The sequence below is a fragment of the Hetaerina americana genome, unplaced genomic scaffold (assembly GCF_022747635.1).
Source record: "Hetaerina americana unplaced genomic scaffold, ioHetAmer1.1.p SCAF_4, whole genome shotgun sequence".
NCBI lineage: Eukaryota > Metazoa > Arthropoda > Insecta > Odonata > Calopterygidae > Hetaerina > Hetaerina americana.
Window position 1 is genome coordinate 69,885,702 of NW_027286985.1, and position 14,200 is coordinate 69,899,901.

General features: G+C 39.1%; 1 protein-coding gene and 1 non-coding gene across 4 annotated transcripts in view; both read left to right on the forward strand.

Annotated features, from left to right (window-relative positions):
• Nucleotides 1–14,200, forward strand: part of DAT (Sodium-dependent dopamine transporter) — a 208,858-nt gene that overhangs the window by 137,725 nt on the left and 56,933 nt on the right. The window lies entirely within an intron of this gene.
• Nucleotides 9,343–9,424, forward strand: TRNAS-AGA (transfer RNA serine (anticodon AGA)). The gene has a single exon. It is a non-coding gene; the product is annotated as a tRNA-Ser (tRNA).

Genomic DNA, 14,200 nt, shown 5'->3' on the forward strand with positions numbered 1-14,200 from the left:
CATTCAAAGGTAATGATTACGATTTATTACGGTTACGACTCTGGACCCGTCCCAAACAGTGCCTGTTATATGTTATTGTGCGTGTGATTTTTAGATTGATTCTCAAATTAATACGCAATCATGTTTTTACGACTGACTTTTGAAAATTACCTAATGGTCATACTTTTTACTTAAAGAGTTGTTTATATAAAAACACCATCAATTTTCACTTAAGTACGAAATGTGCCGACACAATTCTACTTTCCCCCAATACAGAGAATGTTAACGAGCATTTTAACATTTCTTTCAGGTCCTTCATTTAATAAAGGTCGTCAGTCGTACCATCATAACCGTAAAAAGAGTTTTTCATACCTTCGGTTCCATCTTTAATACGATTTTTATATTTTTGGCTATTAATCGAAGGAAATAAATCCATATTAAATTCGCAAAATCATGGAATATTGTGCTTCACGGATTAAGTTAGACAAATAGATGGAAAGGTTAAATGTTTTTATTCCTGTTATTGGTAACTGATATCGCATGACGAAATAGCTGAAAATTACAATAGCAACGAAAAGTGAAGAGTCAGGCGTGATGCTGTGGGATCGAGACATAATAAAAACTTCGTCGCAATTTTCCACAATTAAAACTTTATTTCGACCATGGTTTCGATACACTGTATCATCATCAGGACCTGAGGATGATACAGTGTATTGAAGCCATGGTCGAAATAAAGTTTTAATCGTGGAAAATTGCAACGAAGTTTTTATTATTACAATAGCAATCGATGACTTTTGGAATCTCACTCATTGTGGTATTGTATGAGACAGACTCGATGTCATCGTATCTATTTATGCTGATTTACATGAAATGTAACTCACTCGGCCACTCCCCGGCCTTTGCTTCGCCAGTTGGTCATTGCAATAGAGGAGACGCCGCCTTTTAAGACACCGTCACCGGCATTTTTCGAAGGTGTGTATGGCTTCACTCTCCTCAACGACGAACTCTCCCCCTGACTGCCTCTCCATCTTTATTGTCGAGGGGGCGATGGAACTGTGGTAAACCAAGGCAAAGGGACCAATGTCCATTGTTGCACTGCTTTGTAAATCGGGTGGGTTCGCTTATTGTTTTTTATCCAAGTCTCCTTGACCTGCATGAATTTTTCTCCAGATCATTTTTTTTTCTTCAAGGATGAAAGATCTCCAATTTCATTGCTGGGTCATTTTTTTCTTCCATCGTGAACCTTTAGTGATTGTGCAAGTCACTCAGCATGACCAACTCTCTTGGTCGTCGCAAGATGTTGACCAACGAAAGGAACTTTTTTTTTTCTTCTCCCAGCAGGATTACCCGCAAACCGCAACCAATGTGATGGATAGGCTAAGTGAGTGTTCGCAGGGATCAATATACGGATTGATAATTAATTATCAAGAACAAGGTTGACAAAATGTATATGCCATGCCATTGTTGGTGGAAATCTATATCGACACATGTGCAAGTGGAATGTGGACTAAGTGGAATGACATGCAACTAGACCTTTGATGGTTTTGGAGGTGTATGCTTTCGAAGTCGAAGATTTTGTTCGTGATTGGTCGTTAAATCTAGCTGCCTGGTGTACGAACGAGAATGGGCTCGCGATGGTGGGGCCGGAGAGGGGATTGTTGGGAAGAATCCAAAGGAGGCAGGAAAGTTGTAGGAAGAGCTTTTTGATTGGTTATATAATGCTGAAGACTATCATAGAGGGGATAATTTTGGGCAAACGAGGAGGCTGGAAAAGGATGGGAATATTAGGCATCATGAAGGCACTGCAATTTTTGGGGATCTAAAGGAACAAGATGTTGTGACGGAATACCGTACATACAATGTCACAGGCATTCGTAGTCGTACGCCACAGTCAAGGCGAATGATTTTTGCACTCTGAAATTGTTGCATTGAAATGCACATTAGTGGATGACTCTGTTAAAAAGTTACTGTTGCAGCATCTCCCGCAGTTTCTTTGGAATCATGAAGGCAGTTAGAGATTAATAGGCATTGATTTGCTGAGGAATTGGAGGGTTTATTTTAGTGTATACTGTCTTGTTAGACGAGGCTTCGAAATTCAGCCGTATTTATCAGGTGACCATACAAAACCTTCCTTAAACGATGGACTGCCCAATTAGTTCGTAACCACGGATGCATGGTATTGCGAACGAAATGCTTCTTAGCTACCGGCGGGGAATGCCTGGAAGTATTTCCGAAACGCTTACCCACTCAATATCCTGAGCCGTTGAGTAGCTTGAGGCATGATGTGGTGGAAGTCGAACGTAATGAATAACTGACTGAAGCACTTATCCACTTATTTTAATAATTTTATTTTAATTTTACGACCGGGTTTCGATATATTGATGTAATACATCGAAACTCGGTCGTAAAATAAAAACAAATAAGTGGAAAAGTGCTTCGATCAGTTATTCATCCTGAGCAGTATTGCAAAACTCGCTGCGAGTTGGCATTGACATTTTCGGCGCAAAGGAAAGCGCCGTGATGAATTGCTGCAGTTTCTTTTTTGTCTTAATGGATTGTTTGTCTTGAACATGTTATTCACCTTGAAGTTAAAATGGTCTTTCCTGGGAGTGAGTCAGCAACGTAGCATCGACGGCCGCAAAAATTACAAACAAATGCTCGGGGAATGAATTCTCTAGTCGACATGAATATCCGAATGAAAAATTTAATTAGAGTTGTTACTTCGTGTTGTATAGTCAGACCCAACCCGCTACAAGTATTTGGGACCCTATGCCGAAGGATCTGATTTCCGAGGGGATCCCCGTAGTGGAATGATCCCCTCCCACACACCATGGCTGTTGTTGGGAGGGAACCATTCACGAAAATGCTGAAAAAAAAATTAAAAGTTCTCGTAGAGTGAGAAAATAAAACTGCGGAACACTAATGATCGATAGTTACATCCCTTTTTAATTGCTGGATTCGTAGAACCCCCCTGCCAGACTTCCATCGGCAGATTTCGGAGTAAGATGTAGAAAATGATTAATTTAATGCGTATGTGAATGCTAAATGTTTCAAGATAACATAACTTAGCAGCTTATCTAAAATATTAGAGAAGCTATGCTGGGAAGCACTCACAGAGCGAATGTTAAATTCTGGATTAAATATCTTGCATACATTGGGAGGATGTCTCTTTAAGCAGTGATGTTGAAATTTATTATTACTCCCATCGTGCCACAGTAGGCGAGACCACGTCACTAAAATTATAGAGATAAAGTGCGAATGATACAGATGGATTAGAGTTGTCATTTTTTCCACGAACGATGAAAGGTCAGAATAATGCTGTCCGGCAGCGGTAGGGTCATTGTCGTGGCAAAATTAGTCTGGTGTATATTCACCCCCTGCCATACACCCTAGCGGTGGCTTGTAGGGTACATAAATAAAACAGATATGTGACGAGAAGGTTAAAAGTGTAATGTTATCTTTTGCTAGTTAGGCTTCATTTGCGATTGCACGAGTCTTAGATTTCATATTGATGTTGAAAACTTATTATTACCCCCATCGTACTACGGTAGGCGAGACCATGCCAATAAAATTATAGAGATTAAGTGTAGAATATATAGATTTAAGATGCCATTTTTTCCTCGAACGATAAGGGAGCACCCGAGCGGTGGCTTGCAGGGTACTAAAATAAATAAATAAGAGTATGATAACAGAAGTGCCTGCGTCGTAAAAAAGAGAAAACCCGGATGATCGGATTTCTCTATTCCTACGACGCCACACAATGAGTGTTGTAGGAATCCGAAAATTCTTTCCTCTTCCTATTCCTTCCCGCCCCCCTATCCTCCCTTGTGCTTCTTCGAAGCTCGCCCAGGAATCTCTCGAACCGACTTCCTTACTTAATCTCCTTCCTTCGTTTCGTATCCATGCGCACTCCTGCTCTGCAATCCTTGAAAGGCCTCTGTAAACAACTGACATTGTCACTGGGAAAACTCTTTGGATTGGCTTACTCAGTCTATGTGCCGTATATGTGTCGCTCGATACAAATGAAGCCTCTTCCTGATGAGTTGAGGTCGAACCACCTCGTTCCGACGTGGTCTAGTAAATCGAGACTGTCATGGATAGGTAACGCCCACGTAACTGTGTTTCGCTTGGGCGCGGTTGCCAGATATTTTTGAGTCAATAGTCCCCTATTGAGTGAGTGAGCACATTACACTCTGTCATTTCTTCGAAGCAGCAGCTGGTTCATTGTCGTGCACATCTGGTTTTTCTCCCACCTAAGTTTTTAAGGCTACTGTCCCATGATTGATATCCTCGGAATTAGCCTCAGCTCAGCAGAAGCGATATTGAAGTTCCAATAGACTGTCGAATAGCGTAGGAGCTATCCACAGTTGTGGCTGAGTCCCATCTTCTTTCACTTTTATATGCGTTTCTCATTGAATGATGAATGTAAACATGCATAACTAGTGAATTTTGAGCTATCCTATAGCACTTTTGACTCCTTATTGTACATGGCGATTGGAAATAATGAACAGTAACTTCACTATCCATGTCAATGTATTGTACAATCCGCTGTGGTCGCTACATTACACTGGGAATTGGTTTATAATGAACCCATATTGATTATATTCCTCAAGGTCACGCATATTACCTTTATATTCCTCCGAAATTATTATAAATCTGAACGGTATCGAGGTGCCGATTACTGAAAAGCTGATCAAAAAGCGAAATTTCGCGTTTGAATATGCATTTTTCATTTATAGATATATGAGAGGGACCAGTTAAACAAAATTGCAGCAAGGTGCTATGGCTGAATTTCGAGATAAGTTTTAAGGCGCAGAATGGGGATAGTCGAAATGATTTCTCCTGATATCTTTCGCGGAAAACAGTCATTACTTAGCCCATCAGGGTGACAGTTATGGAATGAGAAATAATTATAAAAGATCGAAGTTGAGAAATTCCTCAAGATACAATTTTACAATTTTGAGCCTAATATCGTTGAATCAAAATCTAAGACAATGAGATTTTCTGTAAATAGGAAGGATACGATAAACATGAAAATAAGGAGACATGACCTAGCACAGTTCAGCTATTTAGTCAGTATTTTGGAGTAGGATGGGCAGAGTTGTTTTAGTACGTAAAAAGGAGAACTGTGTTAGTTGTGGACACCTTTGCAAAGAGGTAGTAGATCATGACGGGCACCTTAACTAGTGACATAAATAAAATACTAATGAAACATTTAATGTGGAGCGTAGATTTGTATGGCTCGGACACTTCGGTTTCGGACATGTCGGTCGGTTTGGGAGAAATTCGAAGGAGACGGGACAAACGGTTGCAGAATAAATCGAAGGGCAATGGCATGTTGAAAACTGTATCAGAGGGGAGAATTCTGTGAGAGCCAGGTGGAGGGAGAACAAACATAGGTTATTTGTATGAAAGTAAGGGAAGTAGAAAGCATCCAGAGCTTAAGAATGAGTTATTCTAATATGTAGTATGGGGTTGAAAGATTTAATTTCATGTTAATAAAGGCCTATGGGTGCAGTGGTGTGTATTGCCAAGTTCCATCAAATACGTACCCATAGTCAATAGATTACTGGTTTTAATAATAATGGAGAAAAACCCTCCCGGGATCAAAACCCAAGCCAGATTCTTTCCGTTTATGTGAATACTACTAGGCCGCAACATATAATAACCTACCATAAAATATTCGTACTAATGAACCATGAAATAAATCGCCGGAGAATTAATGTCATAGACTCACAGTTATATCATATCTCCATGGAGGTGGTCCTGAATGTGTGTTCGTGTGCCAAGGTTTTTAGTTGTGCTCACTTGGAGGGGAAAGGAAATAGAATGATTTTCTGTAGATTCTTTGAGTTCAAGTTTTTTTCTTCCATTCGTATCTCATGGGTCTTAGATGATTTATCCGTAAATACAATTGAATGGTAGGCTTCCCAATATTTTTTAATTAGTGAGGTTTTTCTTTTCATGCCTACTAAGACACAGAAGTTAGTATTGCTACCTGAAACGAGTTTTATTCAACGAAAATTAAATTTGAGGGCCATTTCCAGTTGTAAAAAATGTACCATTCTTATTCGCCAATTCAGGCAATTCAACAGTATTTTAGGCAAAAAATAATGATGATTTGGCTCAATACTGGCCAGTCTAATAACTCCGTGTAATGGTGTGTTGAAAAACTAAATTAATTAACTGTAAAAGGACAAAATATGCGACAGCATACCATTCTATTAGAATTTGAGGAGGCATATCTGCATATGGATTTCCTTAGCACGAAAAAGAGGAAGCAGTTCCCATTACGTCGATTGTCGATTATATTTTCCTAGTAAAATTGTCAAGTCACGTCTGTCTGTCAGCCAAACTTGTAAAATCAGCATGATCAGATATTAAACACAATCTTTGACGCTAACAAATGATGCACCAATCTTGAATACACTTCTATGAAGTCTGTTTTGGGTAATTTCTCTCTGCTACCACAATATGACAGCATTGACCAATTGAAATGAATGAAAAAAAGCCGAAAACCTTTTCCACTTTTTAAATTTATTAAGGGTAATGTGACTTTAAATAGCAAAATTCAATCATCTGCGAAGCGTTTTGACAGTATTACGATCTTAGTAGTAGTAGTTTTTAGGGGAGGCGACCGACAGCTAAGGTCATTTGCGCCATAGGGGATGGACAGGAAAGAATGAAGGGTGGAGAGAAACCCGGCGTCGGCATTAGCCTACACTTTACGAAAGGCGCCAAGGGGTCCGCAGTTTAACGTCCCATCCGACGGACGGCGTACTCACTTAAAGTGCCCTCCACAAGGCACCTCAAGTAGGGATCGAGATACCTCTGAAAAATATTCAACACCGCCGGGATTTGAACCCGCGCCCTCAGGGTGGGAAGCCAGTACGTTAGCCACCGCACTAATCTCGATCCCCACGATCTTAAAATGTTCATAATTTCAAAAGTTGTCCTACAAAATACTTTCTTATTTGGAAAGAGACTGTTTACATCTGCCCGACCAGACCAGACCAGATCCCCTAATGAATGGGCATTTGCCCTCAGTTTTGACGCTGCTTCGGTGTGACAACGTCCACCCCTTCAGCGGCAGTGTATGTGCAGTGTGCACAGGGAAATAAATGGCGATCGAATGTGTAAATGACGAACGTGTACCTTTCCAGTGTTAGTGAAGGAGATATTGAAAGAAAGACTTCTAGTGGGTTGGCAATTGGCCTTATCTTAAAGGAAGGACTAAAATTAGCTTAATTCTAAGGGCCGAGACATTTTGCCCAAAAACACGTCAACAGGACGGAAAAACATTTATCAATCTAAAAACTTAAAATTAACATAAGATTCTGGTCTAATTATTGTCTATATAAGATATTTTTTTTTCTCTTTTGTTCTGTTTTTTTTAATATATATTTTTTTTCATTGGATATATATATAATTTTCTTTTTGTCCTTTTTTTTCTTAACTTTTCTTTTCAAAAGAAAACTTTTTTTTTCTTTTCTTTTTTTTTTACATACAATGAAAACAAAGTGGCAGTTACACAATGCCTTGAACATAAAACATTAACCCTAGCTCAAATACATTGATAATTTTTGAAACATCTATAAAAAAGAAAGTCATAGAAAAGAATTCGGTAATGTTACCGAAATAGAATTTCTTTTGGCAGTCTGTAGCTCGGACGGCGTTTTCTATGATTGAAAGTTTCGAATTGATATAAAAAGATATTCATGTAGAAATTATTTTGAAAAATTATCTTAGATAAACTAGATTTTGCGAAAATAGTTATTTAAATAAAGGAAGCCCCTTATTAAAATGTTAATATTTCGTAAAAATGAGATAATTTTGTTTATGGGTCGACACTACCAAAAGGAGGATTCAACTTATACTATTTTCTAAAACTGCATTTACATATAGCTTTTCATGAAAATATTGTGCCATTTAAGACCCATACTTAAGTGCTAGGCGACTTTCGAAGATTTATGCAAAGATCGAACGCGAGTGAATTGCTAAGATTGTTCCCCACAGGGTCATTATAGAAGGGAAAAATACAAAAAATCATTTGAGATGTTCGTATAGAGCACTTTAGTTTTAAACTTTAGGGTAAATGAAAATGGTGCAAGCCCATATATATTTTTATTGATATTTCATGCAATTGACCCTAACGGTGGTCATATAAAATCATTGTGAAAATACTCTCTTGTCTCACATTGGTGTTGAAAGAAGACATGTGTCCTTGGCGGAGGATACAATTGCATGTCGCATTCCCATGTGGTAATGGAATTTCGCCTTCAAATTTTTTAAATTTTACTTTTAATTAACTTCTCAAAAAATTAAAATTTTCAATTAACTTTTCAAATACTAGCTTGCACGTTATTGGATGAGTGTTTACTACAACCGAAGGTGCAATTTTTTGTTAGTTGATAGTATATGTATTTGGATGCGTGTGAGTAGAAAGGGTTTTTGCATAAATGCAAACGCCACTGTGGATATAGGTTTGCATGGATGTGTTGATTTTGCATGTGGTTTTGTTCTCTTTTTCGGGTGGTGACCTAGCACCCCCGCCGCACACCCTTGCGGGGTATAATGTAGATGAGATGTAGAAAGAAAACTTCTCATTCTCCTTAGTTCGGTCTTTCACCTACAGATGCTATGGATACTAATGGTGTGTGCGTTTTGCCGAGCGCACGTTCAAAACGACCCCTGTTACTTCACCTGCCAAAGCCTTTGGCCATCGTCAGCACGGCCAATCGAAATTTATTGGAGATAATAGCTAACAAAAATATAAAAATAAAATCACCCGATTTCACGAAAACTTTAACATGTTTTCCAGCAGGTGCTGTGTTTCTCGGATTTTGCGAATGCTAAAACAATAAATTAAAATAAACGTTGAAATTGATTTTTACTGAATTGGACTGAGTATCCTGTGTAGAAAGAAAACAAGTTAGGCCGTGACTCGGTGAAGGTCTTTCATCTTGGAAAGTTCAAGGCAGAAAAAAGTAAGGTGTTCACAAGAACTGCTCCGCAGGTCATGGTGAAGAATGAAATATAACGGTACAAAATGCGATATTTCCGCAAAATATTTAGCATGAGTACGCTGAAGTGAACGGCGACTAACATTTCTCGGCTCCTTTTCCTTTCAGAATAGTCCTTTGTGCGGCTTTGTTATCCTATTCGCTATGCTATCGCTGATTAGCTTGGTTCGACACGCCCTTGTAGATTTGCATCTATGCATGTACACGTATTATCCTGCAAGCCGTCGCCAGAACGTGAGCACCATCCAGTAAAGTTTTCCCCTAGAACAATGATGGATCAGAATAGCGTGTCCGACCGCAAACTAAATAATATTTATAGAACTCCCTGAAGTCGCAGCTAGCAGTCGTGGCCGAGTGGTTAAGGCGTCTGACTAGAAATCAGATTCCCTCTGGGAGCGTAGGTTCGAATCCTACCGACTGCGAATTTTTTATTGTAACTTTCTGTTATTTATTGCTGTTTACGATTGTAACTTTATCTTAGTTCTTGTTTAACGGTTTTTAAAAGTATTTCAACAAGTACTTTTCATTCTTTTTAAATTTCCTGTTTTTCATGTTAAACTAACTAAGCGTTAGCCTCCAAAGATTTTTTTGTTCATCTCTCATTCAGCAATGTTCCCGAGTTTATGTCGTTATTTTTATAATGTTTGTCATGGTAGTATGAAGAATTCTGCATGTCCGGGTTTTCACCGCGTTGTTGTTTGAAGCCGACAACAACGCGGTGAAAACCCGGACATGCAGAATTCTTCAAGCCACCGCCGCGAAAATCTACGCAGCCATATATGGTAGTATGAATTTTATCACCTCTGAGGCATTCAGTTTATCAACGTAAGAATAATCCCAAAATTGAAAGTAGAATTGATAAGATTTAAATACTGTCGTGGTTAATTTTATAAAGCAACCTTGGGGAAGCATATTTCCAGCTAAGATAACTTAAACGGCCTAAATTAAATTTTTAATTTGTAAAATTACGTTCATATTTTTGCTAGTATTACACTGAAATATCTTCCATTCTAAAAGTATTTCATTAAAATATCTATCTCTCTCATGTATGTCGTTTCAGAAGTCATTGATATGTTTTAATTTCATCTACACGAGGAATAATAGCGTAATATTTAATTAAAAAAAGAAAAATATAAGAATCAAAGGATTTAATTTTTTTATACGCACTTAAACTTGAGTTTTGGGCTATGAGATCAATCAACTCTTAATCATAGAGGAATTGGGATATTAATTAAAGATATCGCTGGAAGGTACTCAGTGCTCCTGTGCTGGGGCAGGCCGTGAAAGACAGAGACCATAATATTTCGACTGGCGTGTCACCACTTTCTCTTCCTCCGCCCACACAGATCTACTCCCCTACCCTCTTCAGCACCGTAGGCTCGCGGTCACCCTCACTGCAGGTAGTGTACTGCGTCCCTGCTCCCCTATTGGCCTTTCAAGCTCCTCAACGAATGCGAAAGCGCGCCTTTGAACTTCCCGTTCAAATGGAGGGGTTGGCATTCTTGGGAAACTGTACGAAATTACGTATTCGGGCTCTACGGCAAGTGTTGATAGCCCTGTCTGAGAAGTACCTCAATTTAAGAGGTCAAAAAAGTAGGCTCAAGAACCAAAATTCTGCAATACATTGGTGGACGAGACCACTGCAAGAAGGGGAAATTACTGCCGAAAAAACTGATACACGTAAGAAGAACTATTTTACCCTAGCACAATATAGGTGCCCACGGTACACCACAGACAGTAGGACATACTCGTATCTTGTTCGTGATTTTGAACGCCTCAAAAGTAAAACCTTAAGGAACACCAAAAAGGTGTAGTCCAGCGGGCAGAGGGTTGGGTAACTGACCGAAGGACCCGGGTTCGACTCCAGGTGGAGGTACTTCTTGGAACTCTCAGCTTCAAGCGAGCTGTATCATATTTCGCTGTGGTTATCGCTTCGCAAAAATTAACCCCTTCCTGGAACTCCACAAGGGGCACAGGGAAAGGAGTCTTGGTCTTCCTCCTAGGATATTCCCTTCAATTTTCCCTTTTATTATTATGTTTATAACTAATTCAGTGTGCCTCGGGGTGTGCCATATCCATCTAGTTCTTCATTGCAGCAGAGTTCTCCCTATGGTCCTCTCCTCTTCTTCATAAGTCTTCGTTCCTCACATTTTCCGTCTATTTACTTTGCACCATTGTCCTCTAACACCACGTTTCAAAGGTTTCTATTCTTCAAATGTTCAATATCTTTGAACCAAGAGTGCCATTCTCCATACCAACTTTGTTTTGAACAGCTTCCTCTTTTGAAACCTAAGGTTCTTTGAGCAGCTTGAGCTCTTCGCTTGATGTCGTTCGAACTCCTTCCATTCCAAGTTATTATGTACATGAAGGATTCCACTTTCTCTAATTTCACACCTCGAATTGTGATTGTGGATTGAACTTCTCTCTTCAAAACTCAATGAATTTAGTTTTCATGTTGCAGACGCTCATATTATGTATCCGAAATATTTCGTCCACGTAATTCAGAGTTGCTTGCAGGTTCTCTCTTAGTTATGCGATGCCATCTGCGACCCGGAACATATTAACTTTTTCGTCACATACCTTCGCACTTGTGATGACCTACTCTGGCGCTTCTTTTGTTTCATCTCCTGGATATAAGTTGAATAGTGTTGTCGAGAAGTTGCACCCTTATACGATTGCTACATATTTTTATTATTGGTTCTATTTTCTTTCCATTTTTCATTTGAAAGTAATATAAATACCATTAATGATCCACGCAGTTTCTATATATTTTGGCTACCAAGGACTTTCTTCATACTTTCCAATTTGCGCCCATCGTACGAGAAACAACTGAGGTGGTACCATTCTGCCTTTCTCTAAAGTGTTTTTAAAATGACTTAATCATTATAAATTGCCGTCGGATTGAGGTCAGACGCCTTTGCAGTCAACTTGTCGAAGAGCGTACGCTGCACAGACTACACTTATGGTATGATTTCTGTCCATCTGGCATGGATGGTTCTTTAAGGAGGGTCACCCATTCTTGCTTATTTATCAATATATATGCCTGCAAACGAATATGTAGCGATTTTATACTATTATGACCAATACATTTCCGCAAAATGTCATTTATTAATTTAAATTCCCGGTTGTCAGTTGTGCCCACCTTTGATACAGATTTTATTCCCTGCGCTCTCATCATTACGAGAAAACAATATGCTTACCTAATTGCGGGTTTCACCCAGACATTCACCATATTTTTTCCTAAGGTAACCAAACCCTGGCCCTATCATCCCTCACGCAACCTGAACTCTAGGGTTCATCAGAATCAGGGTCCCCCTTCCGCCACACCCGACCAGTAAGGAGGGTTTGTGAATTTTCTCCGAGAAAAATTATGAAAAGGGCCCATCTCAGCGAGATTCCTCAAGCGGATGAAATATAACCCTTCCCTCATCCATCGCTGTAAAATCAATCCAAAGCATAAATGAATTGCCGGCATTCAGCGTATTGGTGAGTGGAGTGGGGAATAATCGCTAATTTTGCGGAAGAACGGCGGTCGATTTCCGATCGCTCCGAACCCCTTTATTTCTCTTTTCTAAAACTTCAATTCTTTTCCCGAATAATCTTCATCCGGAGAGAGAATAATGCCCGCGGTGGGGGAGGGATTAAGAGGAGGATATTGGGAGGAAGGGGAATTAGAGAGCCAGAGGGATTTCGTTTCGCATTCCCACCTCACTTTTACCTCTTAAACTGCTCTTAAAGGATCCCTCTCCAGTCTTCTTTATTGCTCAGCTTTGTCCCATACCCCACTTCACCTCCGTTTCTTTTTTTAATAGTTTACATGGAAGAGAAAGGGAAAGATAAACGTGAAACTCACAAACGTTTCGATACCTGGAGAGGACCTCTTCTTCCTATTTGGGTGCATGTGAATGTTTAAATATGTAAAATATATAATGTCCAATTCACACCGTTATATGCAGATAGTTCCTCAAAAAAATATATAAAAGGATTAATAACATATTAAAAACCGACTGAAGATATATTTCGGTGGCCCCAGACACCTTCATCACAGTGCAAGAAGTAACCCTTAAAAGACGAAAAGAAGATTAGTGGGGAAGGTGGAAGGTTGCGTATTCCAAGCTAAAGAAAAATTTCCTGAATCGAACCTCGTATGTATGTACGTGTATGTATGTGTGTGTGTATATATATATATATATATATATATATATATATATATATATATATATATATATACAGAAACAGAGTAAAAATATTTCCTTGACCGGGACGAAATATTATTATCTTGTGATCCGTTCGATTCCGCCTTCCCCACCTCTATTGTGTTCGTCCTTTATGTGTGTTCCTATCCCTTTTCCTTATATCTGTTTCTGTATATATGAGTATTTATTCGCCGTTTGGCGGGATTTCGTGTTTGAATGTGTATTTGGCCAATGTGGCTCATCTCTTTCTTCTGGCTAAGCGTGCCACGAAACGCACTGTTCCTTTCCTGTATGATGTTGTATGAATTCTAACCCACTGTCCTTTCCTCTTGTGTATTGTCTATTTCTCCTTTGGTGGGTGAAACAGCCCCCTAACGCCATCTCTTGGCTAAAGAATCGGGGCGCTTGGCGACATATTAGACCCACGGATCTCAGGGTAAATTTCGTTTCCTCGATAGCTCAAGTGGTTAAGAGCATCCGCCCGGCAAGTGGAAAGATCCGAGGTTCGAGTCCCGGTCAAGGAAATATTTTTACTCTTGTGATCCGTTCGATTCCGTCTTCCCCACCTCTATTGTGTTCGTCCTTTATGTGTGTTCCTATCCCTTTTCCTTATATCTGTTTCTGTATATATGAGTATTTATTCGCCGTTTGGCGGGATTTCGTGTTTGAATGTATATATACATATATATACATACATATATATATACATATATATTATATATATATATATATATATACATACACATATATATATTTTATATATATATATATGATATATATTGTATATTTATATGTATACATATATTTGTATGCATAACGTATAAAAGCTAGCACTAGTGGACACACAAAAGCACAGGGACACAAAAAGAAGAAAATAAACTCGATAAGTTTCCAATTTTCGGTGGTCCAAGCCACCTTTCCCAAGGAAGAGAAGGACAGAAAAGAAGAGTTCCGTCCTTCTCTTCCTTGGGTGAGAAAGGTGGCTTGGACTACCGAAAATTC